We start from the raw sequence: 19977 nt of genomic DNA, 5'->3' as shown, positions 1-19977 counted from the left end.
TTTTGACTGCTGTTTTGATCTCCTTACTGGTGATCGGTCTATTCAAATTTTCTACTTCTTCTTTGTCCAGTTTCGGAAGGTTGTATGTTTCTAAGAATTTATCCATTTCTTCTAGATTATCCAATTTGTTGGCGTATAGCTTTTCATAGTGTTCTCTTATTATCTTTTGTATTTCTGAGGTGTCTGTTGTAATTTCTCCTCTTTCATTTATGATTTTATTTATTTGAGCCTTCTCTCTGTTTTTCTGGGTGAGTCTAGCTAACAGTTTGTCACTTTTGTTTATCTTTTCGAAGAACCAGCTCTTGGTTTCATTAATCTTTTCTATTGTTTTATTAGTCTCTATTTTGTTCATTTCTGCTCTGATTTTTCATTTCCTTCCTTCTGCTGATTTTGGGCTTTTTTTTGTTCTTCTTTACCCAGTACCTTTAGGTGCATTTTGAGATTGTCTATTTGGGATTTTTCTTCTTTGTTGAGGTAAGCCTGAATTGCTATAAACTTCCCTCGTAGAACCGCTTTTGCTGTATCCCACAGATTTTGGCATGTCGTCTTTTCATTTTCATTTGTCTCCAGGAATTTTTTTATTTCTTCTTTGATTTCTTCATTGACCCAATCGTTGTTCGGTAGCATTTTGTTTAATCGCCACATTTTTGTGGCTTTTCTGGTTTTCTTCTTGTAGTTGATTTCTAGTTTCATACCTTTGTGGTCAGAAAAGATGCATGGCATTATTTCGATTTTCTTAAATTTATTGAGACTTGTTTTGTGGCCTAATATGTGATCAATACTGGAGAATGTTCTATGGGCATTTGAAAAGAATGTGTATTATGTGACTTTTGGAGGGAATGTTCTGTATATATCTACTAAGTCCATCTGGTCTAATGTGTCCTTTAAGGCCAGTATTTCCTTATTGATCTTCTCTTTGGATGATCTATCCATTGGTGTAAGTGGACTGTTAAAGTCCCCTACTATTATTGTGCTGCTGTTTATTTCTCCTTTTAAGTCTGTTAATAATTGCTTTATATATTTAGGTGCTCCTATGTTGGGTGCATAGAAAATTACAAGTGTTATACTTTCTTGTTGGATCGTTCCCTTTATCATTATGTAGTGCCTGTCTTTGTCTCTTGTTACAATTTTTGTTTTAAAGTCTATTTTTTGTGATATAAGCATTGCTACCCCTGCTTTCTTTTCTTTGCTATTTGTATGGAATATCTTTTTCCATCCTTTCACTTTCAGTTTGTGAGTGTCTTTGGGTCTGAAGTGTGTCTATTGTATGCAGCATATACATGGGTCTTGTTTTTTTTTTTATCCAATTGGCCAACCTATGACATTTGATTGGAGCATTTAGTACATTGACATTTAAATTAGCTATTGATACATACATATGTATTTATTGCCATTTTTCACTTTCTTTTATGGGTGTTTTAGTAGTTCTTCTCGGTTCCTTTGTTTTTCTCTTGCTCTCTTCTCTTGTGACTTGATGGCTATCTTTAGTAATATGTTTGATTTCTTTTGTCTTACTTCTTTTCTTGCTTCTTATAGGTTTCTGATTTGTAATTACGATGAGGATCCTATTTAATATACTATGCATATAACAGTCTATCTTGCGTTGATAGACTGTTCAGCTTGACCTCTTTCTAAAAGCTCTGCTTTTTCACTCCCCTCTTGCCACATTATATGTTTTTCAAATCATATATTGTCCCTTGTTTAGTGTGTGTCTACCCATTCCCCTCTTATCATTGAAATTGGTGATCTTAGTAAATTTGTCATTTACCCTTCATGGTATCTTCACAGGTAGTTGACATGCTGCCTTTACTATATTTTTACCTTACAAGTGATTTTATTGCCTGTTTTTTTTGTTGTTGTTTTGTTTTTTTGATAATCTTTTTCATCTCTATTTGTGGTCATTACTTTCCCACTTAAATAAGTCCCTTCAGCATGTCTTCAAGAACTGGTTTCTTGGTGATAAGCTCCTTTAATTTTTGCTTGTCTGGGAAGCTCTTTATCTCTCCTTCCATTCTGAATGACAACCTGGATGGATAGAGTATTCTTGGCTGTAGGTTTTGTCCTTTTAGCACTTTAAATAGCTGTGCCATTCCCTTTTTGCCTTTAGGGTCTCAGCTGAGAAGTCCACGGATAGCCTGATGGGCTTCCCTTTATATGTCACTTGTGGCATTTCTCTTGCTGCATTTAGGATTCTCTCTTTGTCTTTAATTTTTGACATTTTAATTATAGTATGTCTTGGTGTGGGCCTCTTTGGGCTTATCTTGTTTGGAGCTCTCTGTGCTTCCTGTGCTTGGATGTCTGTTTCCTTTCTCAGGTTTGGAAATTTTCCTCTATTATTTCTACAAATAAATTTTCTCCCCCTTTGTCTCTCTCCTCTCCTTCTGGGACACCTATAATCTGAATGTTAGCATGCTTGATATTGTCCCAGAGTTCCCTTAGACTGTTCTCATTCTGTCTAATTCTTTTTTCCCTATTCTGTTCTGCTTGGGTGATTTCCTCTTGTGTTTTGTCTAGCTTGCTGATCCATTCTTCTGCTTCCTCTACTCTGCTATTGAGTCCCTCTAGTGAATTTCTCATTTCCAGTATTGTATTCTTCATTTCTGTTTTTTTAATATCTTCTAGTTCTTTGCTGATGTACTCACTGTGTTCATCTATTCTTCTCCCCATATCTGTGAGCATCCTCATGATATTTTGTTTGAACTCTTTGTCAAGTAGGTCGCTAGTTTCTGTTTCATTTAGTCCTTTTTCTGGGGTTGTTTGCTGTTCCCTTGCTTGGAAAATATTCCTTTGTCTCCTCATTGTGCCTCTTTCTCTGTGCTTATTTCTATGTATTGGGTGAGTCGGTTATGTCTCCTGATCTTGGATAAGTGGCCTTATGTATGAGATGCCTTATGAGGCCCAGCAGTGTGCTTCCCTCTTGTCACCAGTCCATAAGAACCAAAAGTGACCCCTTTGTGAGCTACTTGTGTCGTTCTGCTGTGGCAAGCTTCCTCCCACTGCAGGTACCCAGGGAGTCTAATCTTTTGTTCCCTGGCCACCTGTTTGTAAATCTGGTTTGGGTAGCCTCAGCCTACAAAGTCTATCAGCACACTCTTATTGCAGTTTTCCTCTTAATTGGGTTGGTACCCAGAGTTGCTGGTTGATGACTCAGGGGTGTACAGTTGTGATAGGCAGCAGGTCTACAAGGCTGTTGTCAGTTCTCTTAGGACTGCAGCTGAGTGGGGCTGACCCTAGGCACAGGAGCACTCAATTGTTTCAGACTTTGGAAGGTGGGGCTGATCCTTTTTATGGCTGTTTGTGAAGCATAGGTCTTCTACTGCTGATAAGCATCACCCCCCAAAGGAGCACATACACCGTCAACACAGTCCTTGTCCGTGCACACTTCTCAACCCCCTGGAGTGCACCCCCATGCCACAGTGCAGGGGCCCCCACTTCTCCACTAGTGCCCCCTGCAGTTCACCTGGTCCTCATACAGGCCCTGCCCCACAGAGGCAGACATCCTTGCCTGCCTGTAGAGGGTCAAGGCACCCAGTCTATGCAGGCTGAAATGTAGCCTGAGGGCTTGATGTTAGTTGGGGCTGGTCCCTAGGGAGGGCTGCGTGCCCTGGCTGAACTGGATTAAATCTGTACTCTAGTGGGCCTGGAAGACCCCTGGGCTAACAGGCCAAGGGGTGAACCTCAATGGCACCCACCATGGTCCATGTCAGCATGCCTGGACCAGCTCAGAACAATAGCCCCCACCAATGCCTCAGTCTCCAGAGAGCTCCCTCCTCTCACCAAGATGCCCCCAGAGCCCACCAGTGAGTCTCCTTTCACTGAAGGACTGTCAGCCTTCTCTCTGGTGATTTTAAGTTGCTGCAATGAGTGAGTTTGTGTGTGGGCCCTTTAAGATCCGGGGTCTCTGGCTTTTAGCTGACAGCTTTTCTAGGGGTATCCTCACTGCAGTTAATAGCCAGCAAAGCCAGACAGTAAGACCCCTGTCTCAGTTGAGCTGAGTCTGAAGGATGCTTATAGCAATATCGCCCCCGTTCCAGACCTCACTCCTCTGGGGAGGGCTGCGTACCTTAGTGTGGCTCCCGCCTGGCCAGCTGAGAAGCTCTGCTGCTCCCAAAGGTGGCTTTTTTCCTCTCCACAAGGAATTTCTGCCTCTTCTGCCTTCGTCAGGACTGTCCCTTGCTGTGGGGGTTCTTTTTATCCAGTTTTCAGTTTTCAATCCAGGGTAATTTTTCCAAAAATTGTTGTCACTTGGTTGTGTTCGTGGGAGGAGGCAAGTTCAACGTCTGCTCACACCGCCATCTTGACAAGATCCTCAATATTTTAGAATTTTATAATAAAAGTTCCTGATAAGATTAAATAAGTAGGACATTTTATTTCCTTTTTTCTGTGCTGTGAACAAGGATTTAGTTTATTCATTCAACCTCAGTCATATTCCCTGATACCAAGCTAATTTAGTTAAAATCAATGTCCTAACCACATTGATAAAATTATCACCATTACATTATCTTGACAATTATTATCTTCTTTGTGCATTTTCGTATCTGTTTTATTTTTGAACTAATAAATAAAACAATGTGAATCTGGCCCTCAAAATGATTATAATGTAGGTAAGGAAGTGATGTATTCAGTATAAGTGATCTTGAACTCTTCTAGGTTGTAAAAACTCCCTGTGAGTATTTTGCTTATAGTTTGTGTTGAGCATATTTTGAATACAACATGTGTGCTCTTTAAAAGTGGAGGGGAAAGAATATTTATCAAAAGTTTAACAAATAAATAGTAAAGAGAATGGAATGGGCACTGATGTCTGGTAATATTCATGGAAGCTGACAAAACAGTGAAGGCATCCAGTCAGACCGAGTGGCTTGAATAAAGGCGAGAAGCAGTGTGGTAAGCAGTCAATCTAATTGGAGTGAAAGGTCATGCAAGCAGCAAAGAGGAAAAGAAAACAAACTGCATGAAATTTAGTAGTAAATGCACTATCTTCAACTTTGCCTGAAAATTTGAAGTGCATATGCACGTGATTTGTTGCTTACCAGAAATCATGGATGAAACTTGGGAAAGCAGTAAATTAACCTAACACAGTTCAAATATTTGACTACAAGTGCTCAGTTAGGCATTGTTATTCGATATGTAGCAAGTAAGGGCAGATTGCTCAGGTCATTGCCTCTTGTTCTGACAGAATATTCCTGAGAAGATTTTAGTTTAAGCTTCAGTATGAGCTCAGAAGGGTCAATGGTATACCCAGAATATTGACTGGATCCTCTGGAATATTTAGAAACCAGTGTGAGGACAAAAATGGAAACAAAACAAACAGAAAACAACACTAAAAATGTTTACCTAGAGAGTAAAACAGCAAGAGATCCATTTTAAATATCTTCACATATTTGAACGTCTATAATGTAAAAGGGGATTACTTTTAATTTCTGTGAACTTTGGAGATAGAGTTAGATCCATTTGGACCTGGAAGGTACCACAAAATACAGTAGAAAGAATACTAGTTAAGAGAAATATTGAAGCACAGAGTTGACTATGATGGTTACTGCTTTGATACATTTCACTGACAGAGTTTGAGGTGGGAACATTAGCTGTGAGGACAGGAGATGTAATGTAAGGAAGAGACAGTAGAACTATTGCTCATGAAGACTGAACACAAGGTATGTGGAAATATGCAGGAAGTCTCTGCTTTTCAACTATATCAAGTCTTGATCTTGGTTTAGAGGCTGTCACAAAGGTCAGTTAGTTTCTATCAAGGAGAATATGATCTAACAATTCCAGTAACTCTTTCTCCAATCCAAGCTCTAGAACCTTTACTGATATAGTCATTTCATCAAGCTTCCTTGAAGCAGTAGCAGACCGTACCTCAAAATTCTTAACCTGCATAGATGTGACCCAAGAAAAGCAGTGTAAGTTCCTGAATTTGGAGAAGCATTTTTATGAATACATGTGACTGAATACATAAAGTTCACAAATTGTCAACCCAATCTTCTATGTAATGGAAAATGTGGCCATACAGCTGATGCTCTGTGCCTGGGATTAGGGGCAGATTTCATGACAGGCTACTGCTTGTGCCAAGCAAAGCTAAAAATGGTGCCAGTTCACAGATGGATTGAAGATGGCAGCAACATATTCATTGCATCTCTACATTTGTTTCCAGAATCAGTTGTGATTTTTTAGGTTTAATCATGTGAAATTTCTAATATTCAAATTCCTGTTGGTTTATAGAAGTAAAATATTTATATTTTTGAATCTTACAAACTTTATTCATTCCTCATTGACCACCACACCTAAGCGTGGAAAAGATTTTGGTTATTTTGCAAGAGATATTTCTGTTTTTAGTAAGATTTTTTTTTGTTTTATAATCACTGATAAATAAGCAGGATTTTTTTTTCCATTTTAATACAATATGTACTACCAACAGAAGATAGTCAGCATGAAACTTTCAAGAATATCTCCAAAACACTTCCTCAAAAGACATTTCAAAACCATTGAGCATTTTGAGCCTTGTAAAGTGCCATTTGGTGGATATGTTATTGAGAGAACATAGTTATCAGTGGAATTTTTGACCAGACCTCTTAAAGATCTTCTTAAGTAGATGTTTTATGTGTCCTTGATAATAAGATATATGTTGAATAGGTAAATATTAACATACCAATAAAGAATTTTGAATGTCTGATGATACATTTTCCCCAAAGAAATTTACTCTTTTGTATTTCTATTTGTATGGTGTTTAATCTTCCCAAGGCCACTTCTGCTGTGATTATATGACTACAACGATCTGCTCAACTTTTTTCTGATTTCACTTTATGTCTCCTTTGTTCTCATATGATTATATTTTATCATGGGGTATTCAATGCTCTAAGTATCACATGCATTTATGAATCATTTATATAGTAATACTATTGACAATTATTAGTTTTTCTTGTTTTCCAAATGAGGAAACTAAAGTACTGAAGGATAAAGCTAATTGCTTACAATCAAAAAGTCAGTGAGTTGTCAAGTAAGACTCCAATGTTGAGCAGAACACTCGAGAGTGCACACTGACCACATTGTGTTAAGTAGTTCACAGTGAGCTGTCCCGAGTTCCTCTTACCCCACCTTCTCAAGTTCTGCTGCTCAGTTTTCTTATTTATTTATTTATAGTCAAAAGCCATGTTACTGGATGAGGGAAATCAGAGTTCTGTGAACACATTCATCCTCCTGGGCTTCTCAGAATACCCACACCTCCAGGGAACCCCTCTTCCTGGTTTTCTTGACCATCTATACAGTCACTGTGGTAGGGAACCTGGGCATAATTGTTGTCATAAGGATCAATCCCAAACTCCATACACACATATAATTTTTCCTCAGCCATCTATAATTTTTGTATATTTGTTATTCCAATGTGCTTACAATCAAATTGCTAGAAATCTTGGTTGTGGGAGGCAGAATTATCTCCTTCAAGAGATGCACAGTACAATTTTTCTTTGTGCGTTTGTAATAACAGAAATGTTCATGTTAGCAGTGATGACCTATGACCAGTTCATGACTTTGTAACCTCCTTCTCTACACAGTTGCTATGTCTCATAAACTCTGTACTCTCCCCATAATGGGAAGCTACATATGTGGTGGAATATGTTCCTTGATATTCACATATTCTCTTCCGGAACTATCTTTCTGTGGCTCTAACATCATCAATCAGTTTGGCTGTGAGTATTCTGCCATCTCTATTTATCCTCTTCTGACCCCTTCTGCAGTGAGAAGACATGTTTAGTCATTTCTACGTTCACTGAGGCTTGTAGCCTCCTGATTATCCTCTCCTTCTACGTGGTCCTAGTTGTCGCAATCATCAAGATGCCTTCTATGGGTGGACTCCAAGTAACCTTCTCCGTCTTTACTTCCCACCTGACTGCCATCACCATTTTCCATGGAATCATCCTTCTTCTCTACAGTGTGCCCATCTCCAAAAGCTCATGGTTCCTTGTCAAAGTGGCCACTGTGTTTCTTACCATCATGGTCCCTACACTGAACTCCTTTATATACAGCTTTAGGAACAACAATGTGAAAGAGGTTGTCAGGAGTTTAATCAACTCCAAACTGCTTTCTCACTCAATATATTTCAAATAAATATATATATTTATGTCCTACTTATGTCCAGTAATTTTTCATATATATTATTGATGCTAGGTTACCTTTAAGTAAATATATAATTATGCTTTAAATCAATTAAATATTGTACTTTCCATGTTTTTCAGTGGTCAAGATGCTCTGGATTAATATAGAAATAATCTATTCTGACACACTGCATCTCTACTGGTTTCAGAAAGGACCATATTTCAAAAACTCCCAGTTAGACACTATGGAATTCAGGGTGATGAATAAGGGATATATATTTAGAGACTCATTAATTATAGTTTAAACTTTGCCTTATAAAAGTGCTAAAAACCACAGATGATAACTGTGTGTTCTGGATCTGCTCTCAAGTTCTCATAATCAGTCCACTCAGAAAGTTCTATAAAACACTTTTTATTTCCCTCGAAACTTTATTTCATTTCAGGTAAAATGAGGACCTGGGAGTTTGCATTATGAGATATATTATCTGACTTTAAGCTAGGGGATGCTGAAAATGTTAATAACTCTCTATATTAATCACTTATTTTTTGAGTATCAGTCTAATATAGTTCAATGAAAGGTGTTGAAATTAACCCTGAATGCTAAGAAAAAGTTCAATTTATTTCTGTCTTATTTTCATTGCTTTTCTATGTAGATTCAATACCTAACTATGCCTGTAAAAAACATAAATTAATTTCTTTGCAAACTTTATATAAATGAAATCATGCATTATGTATTCCATATGTCTGACTTCTAAAAATGAACATCGTCTTTGTAAATCATTTGTGTTGCTGCATGTATTTATAGTTTTTATCAATTTTTGTTCTTTTTAATGTTTTATAATAGAAATATTTCAGATTTTTTCTTTAATACAGTCTATTATGAAGGACATTTGGGATGTTTCATTTTGGGTATATATACCGTTACACTGAATCTTAGTACTCCTTAGAATGGATTTTATTTGTAGAAGTATTAGGCATTAATTATGGTCTCAATTTTTAAGAATGATTGTATCAGTTTAGACTCCTAAAAGCAATGTTTGAAAGTTCTAAAGTTATGACTCACTTCCTCACCAGTATTCAGTATTATTAGATGTTATGATTTTTACCCATTTACTTGATACAGAATACTTAATTTATAGTTTAATTTGAATATTTATGATTACTGAGGTTAGGCGCATTTTAATATGTTTTGGATTTTGAAAAGTGCCTTTGTATAGCATATTACCAATGTCCTTCTAAATTATTTGTCTCTATTCTTATTTGTTTTAAAAAATCTCTCACATTATGAATATAATCCCTTTGTTAGTTATATTCCTTGAAAATATTTTCACCTTTGGCTTTATGTTTCACTCACTTAATGTCTTTTGATAAAGTGCAATTTGAGTTTTAACCTAGTCAAATGTTTTACTTTTGTAATGTTTTTGTAATTGTTTAGGAGGTGAGGAAGACATTTGTCTACATTATATTCAAAAAGGGTATGTTGTTCTTCATATTTTACTCTTGAGTCACCTCAATTTCATTTTTGTGGATGGTGTGAGGTTTGGATGTATGATAGATTCTTTTATTTGTTCAACATTATCTGCTCTCTCTTCATTTTATCTTGCTTCTCTGTAGGCAGGGAGAGAATAGTTCGCATGTGACTTGCTTGGGACAGTGGGAGGTGAGTGAATGTGTTAAGTTACGTCATAGAAGAAGCTTCAAATGCCTCTGAATGATTTCAATCTTTCCTTCTTGAGCTTATGAACTCAACCTGGGGAAAAGCATACCACAAATAGTGAGTGTTCCTTCAACATGGCTCTTGGAATGATAAAACCTGGGAATGGAGCAAAACTTAGTCAAATACAGCAAATCAGAGCTGTAGTCAGTCAATAACACTCATGGTACTACTCCATTTTTACCCATATGACTATATCATTTTCCTACATGATTTACCGAAAACAATGCATTCTCTCTTTATTGCTCTGCAATTCCAATCTTATCATAAACAAAATTTCCATATGCTTGTTTATCAGCGTACCTGCTAACCATTGCCACAATGACTCTTGAAAAGACCATCCAACACTCAATGGATTAAAAGTACAATTATTTATTTTCAAAGATCTGCAGGTCACCTGAGGTAGCTCTGCTTCAGGCTGAGACTAGGAAGGTTTTGTTTCACAGCGGACTTCTGTGAGCATAATTGCTCCACATGTCTTTCATATCTTTAGACTAGCCACTTCCTGTCTCATGGAAATGTCAGTAAAACAGTAGATGAAGTGAAAGTTTTCAAGGTCTCTTAGAACCTCGGCTTGGAACTCCCACACTTTCTCTTCTTCCAACATCTCTTTGAATATGTCGCAGGATTGGACTCATAATCCAAAGGTGAAGAAACATACCCCACCAATAATGGACAATGGAAGATTTATGATACAAGGAGATGGTGACTAATTGGATGCAATCATTCAATCTACCTTAGTCAACTTCATGACTCTTTATTGCATTTGAATTCAGTATTCACCATTACCACATATTTTTAATTATTATAGCTTTGAAATAAGTCTTGATATCCGTTCCAGAACTTCCTATCATATTTTCCTTCTCTGTGGGCAGATCCTGGTTTTCCTTGGCCCTTTACATTTTCAAGACACTTCAGGATTTATTTTGTTCTTTTATGGCATACTTCTGAAGCCTAAGCATCTCTTGTGCTCTAAGAATTTTTTTTTTTTGAGGAAGATTAGCCCTGAGCTAACTACTGCCAGTCTTCCTCTTTTGCTGAGGAAGCCTGGCCCTGAGCTAACACCCATGCCCATCTTCCTCTACTTTATATGTGGGACACCTACCACAGCATGGCATGCCAAGCGGTGCCATGTCTGCACCCAGGATCTGAACCAGTGAAGCCCGGGCCACCAAGAAGCAGAACGTGTGCACTTAACTGCTGTGCCACCGGGCCGGCCCCTGCTCTAACAATTACACTTGCTCTTTAGATCTTCTCTTTAAAGCATTCTTAGCTGTAGGTATGCCTTCTTTCCTTCATTAGTTTATACTCCTCCATCTTCTTTTCAAAATTATGGTAAAGCCATATTGGTTGATTTTTATTTTACCATTGTCTTTATTAGTGTGACATTTTTACTTGATTTATTCTGTCATTATCATTAATTTATTACTGATATTACTAATGATTTATTGATTGGGTTTCTGAGAAAGTTGAGAGGCAACAAAGGTGTATATATCAATTTTCACATAATGAATTAAAAAATCCACTCTTTCTCTCTTTATTGCTCCATAGATGGATGATGGATAGATAAGTAGATATATAGGTTTATTTATCATACATAAAGTTCCACTGCTCCATTCATTTAAAGGCACTTGAAGAAGAGTCAAGAAGCAGGTAGACATCTCCATATGTAACTAACAAAAGGAAGGCTTGTAACTGTCCTTTTGCAGCTGGAGCAGTGGTCATGCTAAGAGGAACATCCTGAGATTAAATCTCAGTTTCTTTTATTTTCTTTTGAGGAAGATTAGCCCTGAGCTAACTGCTGCCAATCCTCCTCTTTTTTTGCTGAGAAAGACTGGTGCTGAGCTAAGATCGTGCCCATTTTCCTCTACTTTATATGTGGGGCACTTGCCACAGCATGGCTTGACAAGTGGTGCCATGTCCACACCCTGGATCTGAACCAGCGAACCCGGGCTGCTGAAGCAGAATGGGCACACTTAACCACTGCACCACTGGGCCAGGCCCCCAAATATCTGTTTCTTTGAGTAGTTTGTACAGTGAATACGTCAGTTTTAGATTTTGCTGCACTTCTTACTGACTTCTCTGTTTATCTACCTGAGGGACACCTACCAGGTTCAAGCAGCAGAAAGATGGATTTATATCTTTCATGGAAAAAAAAGTAGGCCAAGTTCAAAGTTAAACCAGGATCTCAGTGAAATGTTCTAGGTACCTGAGGCTGCTTTTTCCCTTGAACCAGTTGCTGAAAGGCTGAGCTACACTTTTTTTGAAGACAATTTCTTTAGAGCAGTTTTAGGTCCACAACAAAATTGAGAGGAAGGTACAGAGATTACCCATATATGCGTAGCCTCCCCTATTATCAACATCACTCATCAGAATGGTGTATTTGTTACCAAGGATGAACCTACATTAAGACATCGTAACCACCCAAAGTCCACAGTTCACTTTACGGTTCACTCCTGGTGATGTACATTCTACGGGTTTGGACAAATGTACAATGGCATATATCCGTAATTATAATATAATACAGAGTATTTTCACTGCCCTTAAGTCCTCTGTGCTCCACCTATTAATCCCTTTGCCTCTCTCCCCCTCCAGGCAGCCAGTGATCTTTTCACAGTCCCCATAGTTTGGCCTTTTCCAGATGGCAATAGTTGGAATCATACAGTATGTAGGCTTCTTAGATTGGCTTCTTTCACCTAGTCATATTCATTTAAGATTTAAGCTACGCTTTTTATGGTCTCATGGACATACACCGAAAGGCTTAAATTCAAGGGTAAACAAAGCTGAAGATTCAGAGAAAGCATTTCCTGACCTGGATTAAGATTATGGGCAGATGCAGAGGGATGTAAGAGCAGTCAGAAGACAGATCATGCTTTTCTTAGTCTGCAACTAGCGTGTGACTCATCTGAGTGGCCCAAGAAGCTTTAAGTATTGAAATTAGATGGATGTTGTACTAGACTGTCCCGAATGTCTGTTGGAAACCAACAAAAATCCTGTCTCAAGGAAGATTAAATAATCTGAAGCCTCAATTTATTTTCCCACATGAGTTTTTGAAAATAATGCGCAGTGCATAATCAAAGTTAATTAAGCACATTAAAAGGAAGGCTGGGTGAAGCAAAAGATAATAGATTCACAGGAACTTTATAATGAGAATTATTGAATGCATATTGTAAATCAACCACACAAACTATAATTAAGAAGACAAAATTTAAAAAGAAATTTGAAAAATTTGAGGAAACAGAACCATGATATTTTATAAGGCTGATTTTCTTAAAAATAAAACCAAGGAGAAATATTTTTTTAAAAAATACAGCAACTGAAATTAAGAAGCCAATAGAAGCATTTAATAGCAGATTAAACACAGTTTAAGACAGAAAAAATATGTTGGAAGGCTGATCAGAGGGGGAAAATGGGAACTTTATTAAGTTCTTCTGTTTTTGTCTTTCAACTTTTTTCCTTTCTTCAGATGTTTCTTACTGAAAATACCTGTGAGTCTCTATATGAAGGCCTATTTTTCCTGGTTCTGTGAGTGCCCTCAGTCTGCACAGTCCAGCTTGATAGTGCCAAGCAGTCAACATCTCCAGGAACAGTTCTCAACCAATGGTGTATGGTAGTGGGCACATAAATATACCAACTTCTTCACTCCTTGGATGAGACAAGTCTAAATTATGTTTTACACAGTCTTCCTGAGGGCTTCAGCTGGACTGATCCCAGTTGTCCACAAAAATAACATGTTCATTGTTCTGTTGTCTCTTCTCCCTACTTAGCCACTGGTGCTTCTACGATCATCTTCCAGATAAACTACTTTCATCCAAATCCTTATCTCGGGGTCTGTGTAAACCAAGCTTGGATAGTCTGGAAAACATCTCTGGAACATACATGAGAGATACGTGTAACAACTATTATATAGAAAGAATTCCTAAGAACTGTAAAGTAGAAAAACTCCAATAAATATTAGTAAACAATCTAATAAACTTAAAAAAATAAATTAAATTGATTAAATCAAGAGTTGGCAAAAATGTGGGTTAAATAAAACTTTCATAAATGGTGAGTAGGAGTGTAAAGTTTGTCAAATGTTTGGAAACTCTTTGGAAGTATGAACCCATGGTTTCATTTCTTGATACAGAACCAATACAAACACATACTTATTTGAACAAAAGTTAGGGGGAAGAATGTTGACAACAACAGTATTTCTGATTGCCCCAAACTGAAAGTGACACATAAATCCATCCAAAAAAGATAAATAATTTTGGTTGCATTTATTGAACTGACTATTGTATAGAAGTGAAAAAAATTAACTATTGATGCTCAGAACAACATTACAGAATTTCACAGCCATAATGTTAAGGAAGAAAACCAAATAATAAAGAGTATAAATCATATTATTTTACTAACATAAAGCTCATGAATAGGCAAAATTAGTGTGGAGTAATGTATCAGAATAGTTGTGATTCTTAGGGGCTACTGACTGGCAGAGGCTATAGGGATGCTTCTGGGTAATATTTTTATAATAACCAATATCGTGACCTTATTGCTATGTGTAGAAGTTTGTTCACTTTAAAAAATTTAGAGTTGAACTCAATTTTTCACTTCATATTATTTAAGTTCTACTTCAATGGAAATAATCTAAAAGAATTTGAAAAGAATGTGTATTTGGCAAGTGTTGAAGCTGAGTTCTCTGGACACAGATGTTGAGACAGAGTTTGGCATGCAACTTTTAGAGGATAAATAGCTATGGAAGGAAAGGGAAGGATACACAATTGAATACAAGGACAATTCAGGTTTGATACATTCACCAAAGTCCTGCTCTACCTTATGGGAAGCTTTGTCACACATATCTCAAATCAGAGTTGATCCCCTGGACTAGGCCTTTATATCCATATGTAATCTGTCATATGGGCACAATGGCTGGTGCCAATCCTGAAGGAGTTGACAGCTGGGAGAATACATCTTTCCTTGAAGATGGATCTGTATAGGACATCTCAGTGCCCACCACAACAAGGTGTGGGGAATCAAGGGCTCTCACATGGTTCGTGAGAGTGCAAACTGGTAGAATTACTTTAGAGTGTAATTTAGTAGTACCTATCCTAAGAAAATATACCTTATGACACAGCCATACTACTTCTGAGAATTTATCCTACAGATATCTTGAATAACAAAGTAAAGAGATATACATTTGGATAATATATATATATATATTGTTTGTGTGTGTGAGGAGGATTAACCCTAAGATAACATCCATGCCAATCTTCCTTTATTTTGCATATGGGACTCCACCACAGCATGGCTTGATGAGCAGTGTGTAGGTCCACATTCGGGATCTGAACCCATGAACCCCGGGCCACGGAAGAGGAGCACATGAACCTAACTACATTGTCACTGGTCTAGCCCCACATTTGGATATTTTTAAAGTGCTGTTTATAACAGCAAAAGACTATAGAATCTTAAACGCCCTTGAATACAGGGTTTAGCTAATAAATTACAGAATTTTGAAAAATTGATACCATGCAGCTATTAAAATGTTAGATCACTTTTATATATACTTATATTTTCTATATACTTTCTTCTCCAAAACAAAATGTACCAGGAAATTGAGCAAGAACCACACAGTAGTCCTCACTTGACATCATTTATGTGAGAAGTGCATATCCATGTCTCTGTATGTATGAGCATATAAATGCACTACTATTTGTTCGTGAGTCAAAATAAACAAACAGGTGGCAGTCATTACCTCAGGCAGAAAAACTGATGGGTTGAGGGAAGGTTTTTTTAATTTACCTGTCTTTGGAATCACCTAAGGTAAATTTATTATCTAATAAAACACCATTACATTTACTTTATCATAAATGGTTTTAATATAGAAATTGATGATTAATAAATGTTGGCATTGATTTCAAATGTTATGATAAGAAGGTATCTGTTTCTATATTTCCTTTTTGTAGGTTGATTGGTAAATACCTACATGTACAACTAGCGATACCCATATATACAGAAAATATACATAGAAGCGTATATTAATATATTTGTATTTTGTGTATTTCAGTATTTAGGTGGTTGATAAATTTACTTCAGATTGCATAAATATTATAATACAAACACCAGTGTACTACTTCAAGAGCCAGATTACGTTGGACCTGTAAAAAATGAACTGAAATGTCACTGAAATTCATCCCCATTCTTTTATTCAATGATTTTACAAGAATTGCTATTGTCTTCCTTGAGCCATAATATGATGCGTCATTTTGCCTGAATAATTATTTTAGCCACTTCTGGCAATCCTAGTATTTTACACTCTCAGCTTGTTTCATAAAATTAGAAACTTTAGATCAGTTTTTGGCTATATTCAATCTTTCTCACTTACAATAAGCTTAGATTTCCAGAAATTTTTCATCATGCTCTTATATGGAGAGTTACAGGAGTTTATAAATAACACGAGAGTTAACTTCTGGGGAACGGTCCAGTTCTGCCTCTAATTAGCAACACAGGCTGGAAATACTTACACTAATTCCCAGAGTTAGCATTAGAATCTCCTAGTAATTCCACTTTTTTTCCAAAAAATAACTGAGCAATATTTACAGAGTTGCTTTGTAAATTGCAATTACTATTTGCAAATATAAATGACTAAAATTAAGTAAGATATTTATTTTCTTCTTTTTATTTCACAAGTATTTTGAATGTGTAGCTGAGCTAGATACCAGCTAAATAAAATGTAGTGGGAAATTGAGAATTTGGTAGGGAGACATGCAAAGGAAGGAAATCAAATCAAAGCACAACCTTAAGAAAATTGCTGTGACTGAAGCAAGTCCTCAGACTGCTGTGATTTTGTAGCATCTTTTACATGAAGGAGATAGTAACTGAATCCTGCATCCTCTATGTCCCAAGTTTGGGGCCTATGGAATTAGAATTTTTATATCCTGTTTACTTCTTTGTGAAATCTGTGTATTATTAGGAAATAGTATGTAGATTTGCATTCACTAAATGAGTTATTATTTAGTTAGTAATTAAGAGCTCAAAAATGTTAATCACTACCCCCCAACGCCCCTAGCATCCCAGACGCACCCAAACCAGAGATATTAAAAGAAGTCTGGCAAATGGTTGTACCAAAATGATTCAGAGTTGGGGTGAAAGTGGATGCTGAGATGGTACTTGCTGCATTTACAACATTTCAGTCTGGAGGTGATGGTATCTTGGCATAAAGCAGTGCTGGCTCTGGTGGTGGAGATCCAATGAAATAAGTTTATTAATATGAATGTTGATGTTTTTAAAATAAATTTTAAAGTATTTAATAATTTACAATTTACAAAATAAATTGTAAAGAGATTTCAGAGGGTTTTCATACCTCACTCAATTATCCACATTGTTAACATCTTACACAATTACCATTATACATGCGTCAAAAGCTTCTGCACAGCAAGGGAAACAATAAACAGAATGTAAAGGCAACCTACATAATGGAGAAAATATTTGCAAACCATACCTCTGATAAGAAGATTAATGGCCAATACATACTAAGGAACACATACAACTCAATAGGAAAAAAACTAATACCCCAATTAAAAAGTTGGCAAAGGACTTGATTTTGACATTTCTTCTAAGAAGATATATCAGTGACCAATAGGTGTAAGAAAAAAATGTACAATGTTTCTAATCATCAGGGAATTGTAAATCAAAATCACAAAGATATCTCGTCAGGATGGCTCTTATCAAAAGGCAGAAGACAAGTGTTGTCTACGACACAGAGAACTGGAAACCCTTGTGCCTTATTGGTGGGAATGCAAAATGTATGGCTGCTATGGAAAAGAGTATGGAGGTTCTTCACAAAGTTAAAACTGAACTACTCTATGATCCAGTAATCCTGCTTTTGGGTATTTATCCAAAAGAATTGAAATCCAGATTTCAAAGAGATATTGGCATTCCCATATTTATTGCAGAACTATTTACAATAGTCAAGATTTGGAAACAACCTAAATGTCTTTGGACAGATAAATGGATAAAGAAGATGTGGCATGTACATACAATGGAATACAGTCTTTAAAAATAAGGACATTCTGCAATATGTGACTGCATGGATGAACCTTGTGGACATTATGGTAGTGGAATAAACCAGTCACAGAAAGACGTATACTGTGTGATTCCACTTATATGAAGGATCTAAATTAATCAAATTCATAGAAACAAAGAGTAGCATGACAGTTGACAAGGACTGGGGGATGGGGAAATGGGCAGCTACAAATCAATGGGCATAAAATTTCATTTAAGCAAGATGAATAAATTCTAGAGATTTGCCAAACAAAATTCTATCTGTACTCAACAATACTGTATTGTAGACTGAAAAAAATCTCTTCGGAGGGTAGATCTCATGTTAAGTGTTCTTGCCGCAATAAAATAAAATTAAAAATGAGAAACATTGATGAATTATGGTCACTAAAATCCAGACTTTATTTGGATTCCATCAGTTTTTTCCCGTTAATTTCTTCTTTCTTTTCTGGGATTCAATCTAGGGTACCACATTGCATTTAATGTTGTCATGTCTCCCCAGCTTCTTCAGGTCTGTGAAAATTTTTCACTCTTTCCTACTATGATTGACTTTGAAAGTCCCAAGTTGTGCCTGCTAGACATTCTGTAGAATGTTTCCAAGTATGAGTTTGCCTGATGATTTTCTCATATTAAGCTGGGATTATGGATTCAGGGGGAAGAATGTCATAGAGGTGAAGCTTTTCTCATCACATAATATCAGGTGGGTAAATTATCTCCACATTATATCACTGACAAAGGTCACCTTCATCCTTTGTTTAAGGTAGCATTGCCCAAGATTCTCCACTCTAAACTTGAATGTGAAATTTGAAATACAGTTGAGGTAAGAACAGCTATTTCTGCATTCTCCCTTTTCTTTTATTTAAAATTCTACAGTTTATGTTTTGTTCCATCGAAATGTATTATTTCAATAATTCCATATCTACAAGTAATTAATGGGATAGAAGTGACGATGTGATTTTCTCAAGATTTAGAAGAAAATGCACCTACCACAATGACATAGGAGACAGTGTTTCAACTAATTGCATAGTTTGTGGCCAATTGAGTAACACTCAATTATAATTCTCTGTATTCTATATCTTCATAGTCAAGGAGGCAGATATAAGACCCAGAATTTGGCAGAATTTAGACTGTGAATTCAGCTTTTAACTTTTTCTTTGTATCCTCTGAGATCTCTTATGTCCTGGAAATATAATGCTATTTTACTAGCATATCCATTGAAATATACTGTCACGTTTGTTAAAAATCTCAATATCATATATACATAATTTATATGATCTATTTATAATTTAATAATATATATATATCAGAGTGGATGACATAAAAACACATTAGCAAATAGTTAATTGAAACTTAATTAACTTTAATTAATAAAATAAATGCTAATCAAAGTGTCAACAAAAGATTCACAGAATTACCCCAGGAGGAATTGTACCATTAATGGAGGTTTTGATGGAATGCACACGATCATTTCATGTATAAAATTCTGTAATGAATTCCTAAGCATTAGCTGGAAGGCACAAACCAGTTACATTTTAAGATTTATTCCAACTCATAAATTCTATGGGTATTTAATTCTGTGTTATGTCTATGAAAGGTCAAAAATAAAATAATTAATGCTAAGATTATTTGGCACTATTGGCAATGTAATTTGATCTCCTGGATCCTTAGCATATTCTTAGAACCATAAACAGAGTACTCTGTGCTTCTGTTCTGCCTCTCTTGCTTCTCTGCTTTACAATTTCTTTTGGCTCTAAATTTACATTTCAGTGCTGTATTAATTATACTAACAAGGGCTGAATTTTAAACAATACAATTATTACTATATGCTTTCCATACCACTAGTTCTCATAACTTAGAAGGCATCAAAATTGCCTGGAGGACTGATCAAATCACGAATTGTGGGTCCCATCCCAGAGTTGTGGGTTCAGAAGTTCGTGATGTGGATAGAGAATTTGCATCCCTAACAAATTCTCAGGAGCTCCTGCTGCTGCTGGTTTGGGGGCCACACTTTGAGAATCACTGCTCTACATAGCAACTACACACAGACATAAGAAGCCTCTTTCTTCTCTCTATTTCTCCCTTCTATTCAGTTTTGCTTTTCAGGCATAACCTTTGGTTCTTTATTTAACAAGAATCGTG

The 19977-nt window shown here is 36.4% G+C and overlaps 1 pseudogene; it reads left to right on the top strand.

The window, feature by feature from the left end:
• Positions 1-7146: 7146 nt before the first annotated feature.
• On the top strand, positions 7147-8100 carry LOC138922955 (olfactory receptor 1165-like; annotated as a pseudogene).
• Positions 8101-19977: the final 11877 nt, after the last annotated feature.

Source organism: Equus caballus, unplaced genomic scaffold (genome assembly GCF_041296265.1).
Source record: "Equus caballus isolate H_3958 breed thoroughbred unplaced genomic scaffold, TB-T2T haplotype2-0000437, whole genome shotgun sequence".
Taxonomy (NCBI): domain Eukaryota; kingdom Metazoa; phylum Chordata; class Mammalia; order Perissodactyla; family Equidae; genus Equus; species Equus caballus.
The sequence above is the reverse complement of the archived record's forward strand: the minus strand, read 5'-3'. Positions and strand labels throughout refer to the sequence as shown.